The 8,774-nt window shown below is 40.9% G+C and overlaps 1 long non-coding RNA gene across 1 annotated transcript in view; it reads left to right on the top strand.

Annotated features, from left to right (window-relative positions):
• The first annotated feature begins 200 nt into the window (after positions 1–200).
• The window catches only part of LOC109283349 (uncharacterized), a 66,262-nt gene continuing 57,688 nt past the window's right edge, over positions 201–8,774 (top strand). Inside the window, exon 1 of the long non-coding RNA XR_002090465.2 lies at positions 201–511. This is a non-coding gene — a long non-coding RNA (uncharacterized LOC109283349). The remainder of the gene's footprint in view (positions 512–8,774) is intronic.

The following is an 8,774-nucleotide window of genomic DNA, read 5'->3' as shown; positions in this document are numbered from 1 at the left end:
TGCTGGGCCCCTTTATTCAATCAGTTTAAACTACTCATATGAATTTATACTAGTTATTTGTTATGGGGGGCATGTCTACACGACCTCTATGATGAGCCTGGCAGTGGTGCTGAGAAACATTCCCTGCCTACTTGACCCCACTCAGTGCATGCCAAAGCTCAGAAATTAGGCATCTGAGCCAGTTTCACACAGCCCTGAGCTCATGCTCAGAGCTGCCCTTGAGTTTTCAGTCTCAAACGTGCTGCTTGATTCATGCTCAGAGCTGCTTTCCACTGCCTAATTCTCAGGCTTTGGCACAGTCTGACTAGCAGCATATGGAGGAAGGTCCAGGTGTGTTTCTCAGGTGTCCCCCGAGGCTCCCCATGCAAAGGCAGAAATATTCCCTGCTTACTTGGAGAGGCAGAAATTTTTCCTGCCCCTGCATCTTCCAGGGAGGCTCCAGCTCAGATGACTGGGGAGGACCAGAACCTGCTTTCAGGGACACTTAAATGCTTTCAGCAGGTGTTAAGAGGTATGTGCCATCTTCCCTTCATTATTATTCTAATACTTTTTACCTGTGCAGCCAGTGTTCCAGCTCGGCTGAGGTCTGCTTACCATTTCACAATCACCAGTTTTATTTTCCCCCAACTTTCAGTCTAGCTCAGTTGCTGTCTTTTGGGCATGGTGCTTTGCTATATTCTGCAATGCCTAAAGTGCTCTTTTCCCTGAAAGACTCCGTAGACACTCTTTGTCTCTGGCTTTGCATAGGGATTTGGTGAAATTAATTACTGTAACTACCTTGCATCTTTTACTGGAATAGTAGCTCACAGGGATTTTTTTTAGAATTTAAACTGAAAAAAAAAATCTGCATTGTTGAAAGGCATCCTAAAGGATGCTTTTTATGGATTGCTTTTACAGACTTCCATAGCTTTTTATTATTATTGTTATTAAAAAGAAAGCATGCAAACATTGGAGCCTGTAAAATCTACCCATAAAGCCAAAGACCCCAAAATATGCCCTGAAAGACACTGTATTTTAAACCAAAACAGTAGTACCCACCCTGGGTATTATTAGTTTGGCAGCAGGATTATAGGTATGAACAGGAATTCATTCCCAGTCCTAGAAACTTCTGGGAAATTTCCAGCACTAGAAATCATTCCAGGAGAGTGAGCATGCAGGTGTTATAGCTTGCAGTCATCCCTTCTCCTGTGCTCCTCACACCTTCATCAAACCAGTGATTCCAGTCTGGGGATGGCATGGGGAGCAGTAGCCACTTCATTCCTGGTCCCCATGCTGGGCTGTGTCAGGTCTGGGAGACATGCCAGAGGCATTGCCTGGCTGCTCCTCTCCTCCCTTTTGAGTTGCAACTCCTCTATGATTGGGAAGAGTGAAGCTGTGGGGAAATGTCCCTGCCTCTGCCAGACTAGATTCCCCACAGAGTGAGGAACACACAAGGAGAAGCTGCTGCTTGACTCCTCCCAATCACAGAAGGGTCCAGCATACAGGTGTTTATTTTAGTAAGAGAAATTCCTTTGCAGGGAAAATCTTCCAGGCGTCAACCTAGACAAGCATTCTCCTGGATGTTTCCTCCCGGAGAAACTGAATGAACACTTGTATGCTGGCAGTTTCTATCAAGAGTGCTGTGATTCTCCTAGTAGAAAAGTAATGCTTTTGTGTGGTCTGTGTCTTTGGGCCTTATCGCACAATAATTTGGGGTAACTTCTTGAACTGTTTACACTTGGATTGCCTGCTTGTTAACACACAAAACTAGTTTTGAGTACTTGTTAGGCAGCTCAAAGTTATGCCACTCCAGGGCTGGATTATCTCTGATTGTGATGAGGGCACCTACTGTTGATTGGTCACCATACCAGCCCACCACTTCGTTTAGGGCGGTCTGCCCAGTTTTTCCTGCCACGACTCGTTGTAAATCACTCTGTTGGAATAAGTGGGAGCCTGCCCATTTAATACCTCAATGCAAGGGGGTTCACACACGACTTCAACCTCTTCTTATGGTGTCCCATGACTCACAGGTGACATTCTAGAGTTGCTTTATGATCCAGCTTGAGGCCGGGACAAACTCAGTCCCTTGCTAGGCCACACACATTCATCCTTTCACTCCACCCCCAATGGGCCTCATTCATACTACCTGCTCTCACCGGACCTCTAGCACTCCACTCACTCTCACTGGGCCTCTTACTCGCTGCCCTGCATGGGGCTACACTCCGCCTGCCCTGCTCCCTTGAGTGGATCCTATAGTCTGTCAGGCTTACTTACTCACATACCTTGACCGTCCCTGGTGCAGCCTTTTGGGTCTCTTCTGTGAGCCTCATCTGAGCGGTGACCAGTCAATTTGCTTGGCCCTAGACAGAGCTCTGACTCGAGTCCCTCCCCAGGTGACTCATTACTCTCGCCCCCTCCACTAGGGCTTGGAGTCTTACACCCCTTGGGCTCAGGTTCCTCTCTCTAGGTGTGTCTGGTTCCAACTCCACCCTCTCACTAGGGCCTGGGATCTTAAACCCCCTTGAGTTCAGGTGTCTCTCTCTAGGTGTGCCTGGCCCCACTGCTTTCACTATGACCCACTGGACAGTAGGGGCTGGGGTTTTAAGGCAGCTGCTGGTACTTGTATCATTGCTAGAAAGTCATGTTTCCAACAGCTGTTGTCAGAGGTCTTCCCCAGCAGTCTCTCTTTGAGGCCCTTTTTACAACTCCAGTCCTGTCAGCAATATTACAAGAGCTCTTTATCATGTCCGTGCGCCAGATTTACAGGGTGCTCAATGCCACAACCGTCATGCAGTTGCTTTGTGAATGCCTTTATTTATTGGCAGGCCCTGAACGTGCTTACTTAAAGGCTGAGCCAATTGGGGTTTGTTGGTCTGTGCCTGACTACCGCACCCTAGTTTTCCAGTGTGGCCTTGTAAGACATTCACATGAATTCTGTTAGACACTTTCTGCATTTTGGGGACAATACAACCACTGCATGGCAATAGTGACACAGGATAGTCTTTACAGAACAAATCAGTGTAATTAGTCTTCAGAAGTACCGAATATCAGGACCTTATGTCTGGCTTAAATTAGAGTGCATCTTAGCACAACCATCCTCCCCGCTTCCCCAGTCTTTTGTGGTTTCTTTTCTCAAGCTTTCTGTGGGATTCAATGAGTCTCTCTGCCCTGAGAACTTTAAAGACCAGCATCCATATCTGGGTTTCTTTGCCCTCCCTTTGTGGAAATTTCATTCTTTTCCTGGCAAAGCAGATAAGGAATTCACTTTCCTCACCCTCATCTACCATTGTCCTCCAGTTGTTTCCATCTGAATATATACAGTCACCGTCTCTCTAGGGTTCTCTCTCCATATGAATAGTCCTTGATGTTTCATTCATACCAGCTCAGGCATGCTATTTAACACCCCACTCTCACCCTCCCTCCACATCCAATGAGTTGTAACACAAAATGAACAGGTAAACTGAGTCACGTATCTTATTTTAAAAAATATTACAAAAAAATCTTACCTTCTCCATACAAGGCTTCTTATCAATTGCACTGTGGGCAAAATCCTCCCCAACTGAAACCCTGATTTCAGTAAGGCTGTGTGACCCTGCTGAGACCAGCCTATTATAGTGGGGAGGGCAGTAGAAATGACTCAACACCATAACAGATACCATAGTATCTTGGCAGCTTATGTGGTTGTATGTGCCTTGCACTGGCCTTCTGCACAGCAGTGAATTGCACCTTCAATAGATTCATCAGAAAGCTGCAAAGGTCAAGAAATGATCCGTGAATGGTTAAAGGGTCTCCTTCTAGGTTAATAAATACTGTCACATAACTCTGGTGACTCATATTTTGAAAACAATTGAAGAGGGATTATTCATAGAGAGGACTCTGTAAGCAAGCCACATGCCTTGAACAACTGCAAAGCACTTTGTATTTTTTTAATCACATATGCATGACAAAAAGCATTGAACAGAAAAGAACTAAATTCACTGGATAAATGATTCATAAGAAATGAGTATCTGCTCTGTCTATGACTAAGAGAAATGCAATGACACACAATACACTCCTTAAACTACTTGAAAACTCCTCAAACTCCTATAAAAGTGTAAGCATGATTGCTTCTTTTTGTAATTAGCATTGTTTGCTAACATGCCTTTTACTGGCAAAGAGCATTTGCTTACTTTTAGCACAGAAAGGTATTTCCCATAAAAGCAAATAAGAAAAATGGTTTCAGATACTGCATTGTTATTTGTGAAGCTCCAGAGCGTAGAGAGGCAACATGGAATTGTTTTAATTTGCAAAGAATTCTTTGTGTGATTACTTTGTTTTGCTGCAATTTAGATCTGCCAGCTTGGAAATGGCTATTTAAAGGTTTGCGGGGGTTGTCAGCATCATTTTAGCACTGCATAGGTTTATATTAGCAGAGGGTGCTTTCACAATCAGCTTGTGTCTTGAATGTCTAAATCTCCTAGCTTTACTAGGCAGCACAGATACCTAGGGATATATTTTCCACTTGGCTGAGACTTGAAATCCTTTACTGGTGGCAAAAGTTGGCTGTATAAAAAAATATGCCTATCATATGAATTGCGCACACAGTTCAATTTCTAGCACAAAAATATATATCTCTCAAGGCTTAAGAAAAAAAAAATTATTCTAAACGTATCTGTTAACTGAGATTCAGTCCAGCTTCCCAGGTGAAAAATAGAAAAAAATTGGCAAAACTATCATTTTCCCAGAGACCTTTTTGTTTTATTGTACAGAATCTATATCTTTTATTCCAACCTACAATCTGAATGTAAAGATTTAAAAAACCAAACAAACCTAATTTGTTTGGGATGCCTCTTAGAAGAAGGCTGAATTTAGCCCTCAAAAATATATATTGATATCACTGATATGATTAAAAAAAAGATGAAAGCTGTGAAATATTATTTGTGTTGATAAAGAGCCACATCATCCACCTGGATCCAACAGAGTTGTGATGAACTGGAAGGCTGGACACAGCGAGGTTCATTATGTGCTAGAATCACTTATGAGACTATTTGTAAACTGGATGCTAGTGTCTGTACAAACCTTTTTTTCTCTCCCTGAAAACATGCAGGACCATTGGCATTTTTTCCAGTATGCTTGCTTTCCAACATCAAATTCACATGCTGTGTTTTCTAATTATTCTGAGTTTAAAAAAAATAACAGTTACTTTCATTTGATTCCAATACGAATCCCCACCTTTTTCATAGACTTAAGTAAGGGATAGATCATACCGTAAAGAAGCCATTGCTATCTGCTTGGTCAATAGGAACATTTTAAGTGTGTTCTTGATGTATGGCAAACTAGTGGGTTTCTCTAACGGTTGCTTTTGGTCCTCCAAATGTAAAAAATAAGAGCTCTGTTCACCCTTGTACAACCCAAAGTAGACACATTTGGAATAACCATGCAGTAATTTAAACTACAATCACATTTCCATTGTCTAGGATAAAACTGTACATCTACTCTGGTTATCTACAACAGAATGTATTTTGTGTCTGTATAAAGACAAATGTCTAGGTCATTTTAACTTGTTAAAGATATAGTGGAGACCAAAAAGCCAGTCTGGGTTAATGAAGAGCAGAATAGTAGTATACCTGAGGTTACTGCCAGATATTTTCCCTTGAATAGTCACACAGATTTTAGATGGTAAAAGGCCTGTAGGCCTTTTGTGTTCACCTTCCATAAATATATTTCCCATCAAATTCTACCATCAGGCATATTCACAGAAAGCAAATGTCAAAGTTGTACCGGGGAGTATTATTAGGAAGTGAATATCTGAATCACCATTCAGAAGCAGTGTAAAACCTTTTCATTTGGTTGGACTTTTAGCAGGTGGGGTTAAGCTTGGATGTTCTTTGGGAACCGATTGTTTTATTATTTTATCTGTTTTTGTGACTGTAATTGTAAGCTACCCTGAATCTTTTTGCAGAGGGTAGCATAGAAATCAAATAAATAATCCATGCCAAATGTACTGAAGCCCTGATTAGAGAAGGGTGGCAAATAACTTTCCTGTCCCAGGAAAAGTTTTGAGATATCAAAAATATTCTCAGTCCCAAAATGGATATGAAACACAGAAATCTTGAATATTTTAAACATTTTTTTCAATCAATTTGAAATATTTCTTTTTGGATCTTGTCTATTAAAAAAAATATTTTCTTAAATAAAAAATAATTTCCAAATACAAAATTTGATTTTTAAAAGCCCAAATCTATTTCTTGGCAGGAACCTTATTTCCTTTGTTTTTAAGGGTAAACTCTTTGAAATTGATAATTTCCAATGAAACCCTTGATTTAAAAAAAACTGGTATTTTGCAACATTTCATCAAACAATTCTTGACCAGTTCTAGCCCTGTTCAGGTCCATGAACAAAACCAATCAGTGTGTGAAGTTCATCCATGTAGAGAAGATTGACAATAGGCTGATTCACTACTAGATCTTTTCAGGAGGATTCAAACGGAAATTATATGTTGCAAACATTTGTGCTGGCCTGCTGCATAATTCTACTCATTGTGGACATTCAGATTTAATTCATAATGCTTTAATGAAATAAAACAATGATTAAATCAGGGACATTCCATAAGCAAAAAAAAAAAAAAGATTCAATAAATGGTTGGTCATGTATTTTCCACTGGTAACAATTATGGAGGAACTTTCATTTAATGAAAGACTGAATGAACTAGAATTAATATTTTTCTTTAAAAAACACAATGGTGAAAAAAAAGACAGTGAGAGCAAACCCTCTGAACTGAAGAAACAAACCTTTGATCCTTTTATTGCCTTTCAGAAATAAGACCACACTATATATTCAAAATCTATGCACTTGCATCAATTGATTTACTATGCGACAATATACTTATTATTACTGTTGTTTTTATTGCACTGTCAGTGAGGTATTGCAGTGGATGGGCTGTACAAACATATTTGTCAGAATGTATTTTTAGATGCTTCTGCTTCCAAATCTAGTATCTCCCTTGCATAACTATTTATTATTTCTTTATTAAGTTGTAGGGCCTCCTTTCCATGACCGGTTGGGTGAAATGGGAAAGTCAACAAAGTGGAAGGTCTGGGGAAACATCTAAAGTCCCTTTTAAAAAAAACAAGTAATAGGTTTTTATAAGATACTTTATTCATAGTGACATTCAGAGTGCTGTGATGGTCTTTGTCACTCTATACACTATTCCTGTAAAAGAACGAAACAAATCCATTTGCAGATATTCACAATTTAGCCTACAGACCGGGGGGGGGGGGGGGGGGGCTTCTGGAGTTGATGAAAATACATTTACAACTTTCATTTCTAACCACAGATTTTTTCCATGTCTCCTATTTAGTCCCATCTCTATGGGTCAGAAACTTTCACACTTAATTGCAGTGAGTTGTTCTTATGCAAGTAGTTCCACTGAAATCACAAGGCCATTTATACAATAAGATACTCCTAGCCTGAGTGACAGAACCTAGCCCTATATATTTTTTTACCTCTAAAAGTATGTGGATAGCATTAACAAGAACCGAAGTCTGTATATAATACAGACTTATGCACAGAGATGACTCTGTCATAGGCAACTGGCAGTGGGTGCATGTGTCCCCCCTGATGGGGCCACTCCCGACACTGCTGCTGTTGGTAGGACTGGTGCCCCCCCCAACAGGGCTGCTGCCGTTGGTGGCTTCTGTGGGTGCCCCCCCAGATTCAGGAGGCACCAGTCACTCATGCTCTCTGTAATGCATCAGACTTCACTCCTGTTCCTATTTTGCTCGGAAGAATTCTTTAGCTACTAATACTTTTACTTCTGAATGCCCCAAGAGAATCTTAGATTGCATTTATATCCCTGAAAGAGACATCACTAAGCCCATAAAGTCCTTTTATAACAAAAGAAAACAATCTCAAGCAACTAAAACACTGATCTTATATTTTCAATTCTGAGCTAAGCTCTGTTCTAGGTGACATGTCACACCAGGTCACTTTGACCACACTGGTAATGTTATATGATTTGTCTGCACACCTCACGGTGTGCTGGCCAGAGATTTATCAATAAGATTCTCCCTAGAATATATACAGAGAGATGTGTTTAAAAAAACAGTCTTTCACACAGGATCCTGTGCCAGGAAGTTGGTTAAATGGTTTCTTTTCTATTTCCCACTCACTGTGGTTAGCAGGGAAATGAGCATCAAGCTGCATTGTGTCTTTAGGCACAACCTTGAGCTTGGGGCAACTTGTAGCTGTTCCTTCCCAAAAACAGCATTGGGAAAATGTTCACTCAGGCACCTTTCTACCAGAACACCTGTTTACCAAGAGAGAAAGAGAGACTATGCTGCACCCGCTCTTTATAAAATGCAGGCACCCTTTTGGCTCTTGCATCCATCCAGCTCCAGTGTGATGCAGCTATGGCTCTGTTTCCTCTCCATCCTTATCACCCCTGATTGTAGACCTCTTCTTGCATGGTGTCTGCAGCCCATACTATTCCACAGCCAGCTCAGACTTAGGATTTAGATAGGTTATGCACAGAGGCCAATATAGGAAGGTGGATTATACCCTTAGATACTTTAGGGCACTAGAGGGGATAGTATGAGGGGTAGGGTATGTCAGATCAATACATATATATACCAAATAAAAGCACATATGTGTAAAGTTAAAATGCTTTATCCCACTTAGTTTGCAGAAGTGAAACGTACTAAATGAAACAATAGAGAGAAAGAAGGGGTGTAGAGAAATAAAACACTAATAATAGCAACTGAATGAACAGACGTAGCCTGAATGAGCTGAGGGTAGTCATTTCTGACGTGTGGGGA

Source organism: Alligator mississippiensis, chromosome 10 (assembly GCF_030867095.1).
Source record: "Alligator mississippiensis isolate rAllMis1 chromosome 10, rAllMis1, whole genome shotgun sequence".
NCBI lineage: Eukaryota > Metazoa > Chordata > Crocodylia > Alligatoridae > Alligator > Alligator mississippiensis.
The sequence above is the reverse complement of the archived record's forward strand: the minus strand, read 5'-3'. Positions and strand labels throughout refer to the sequence as shown.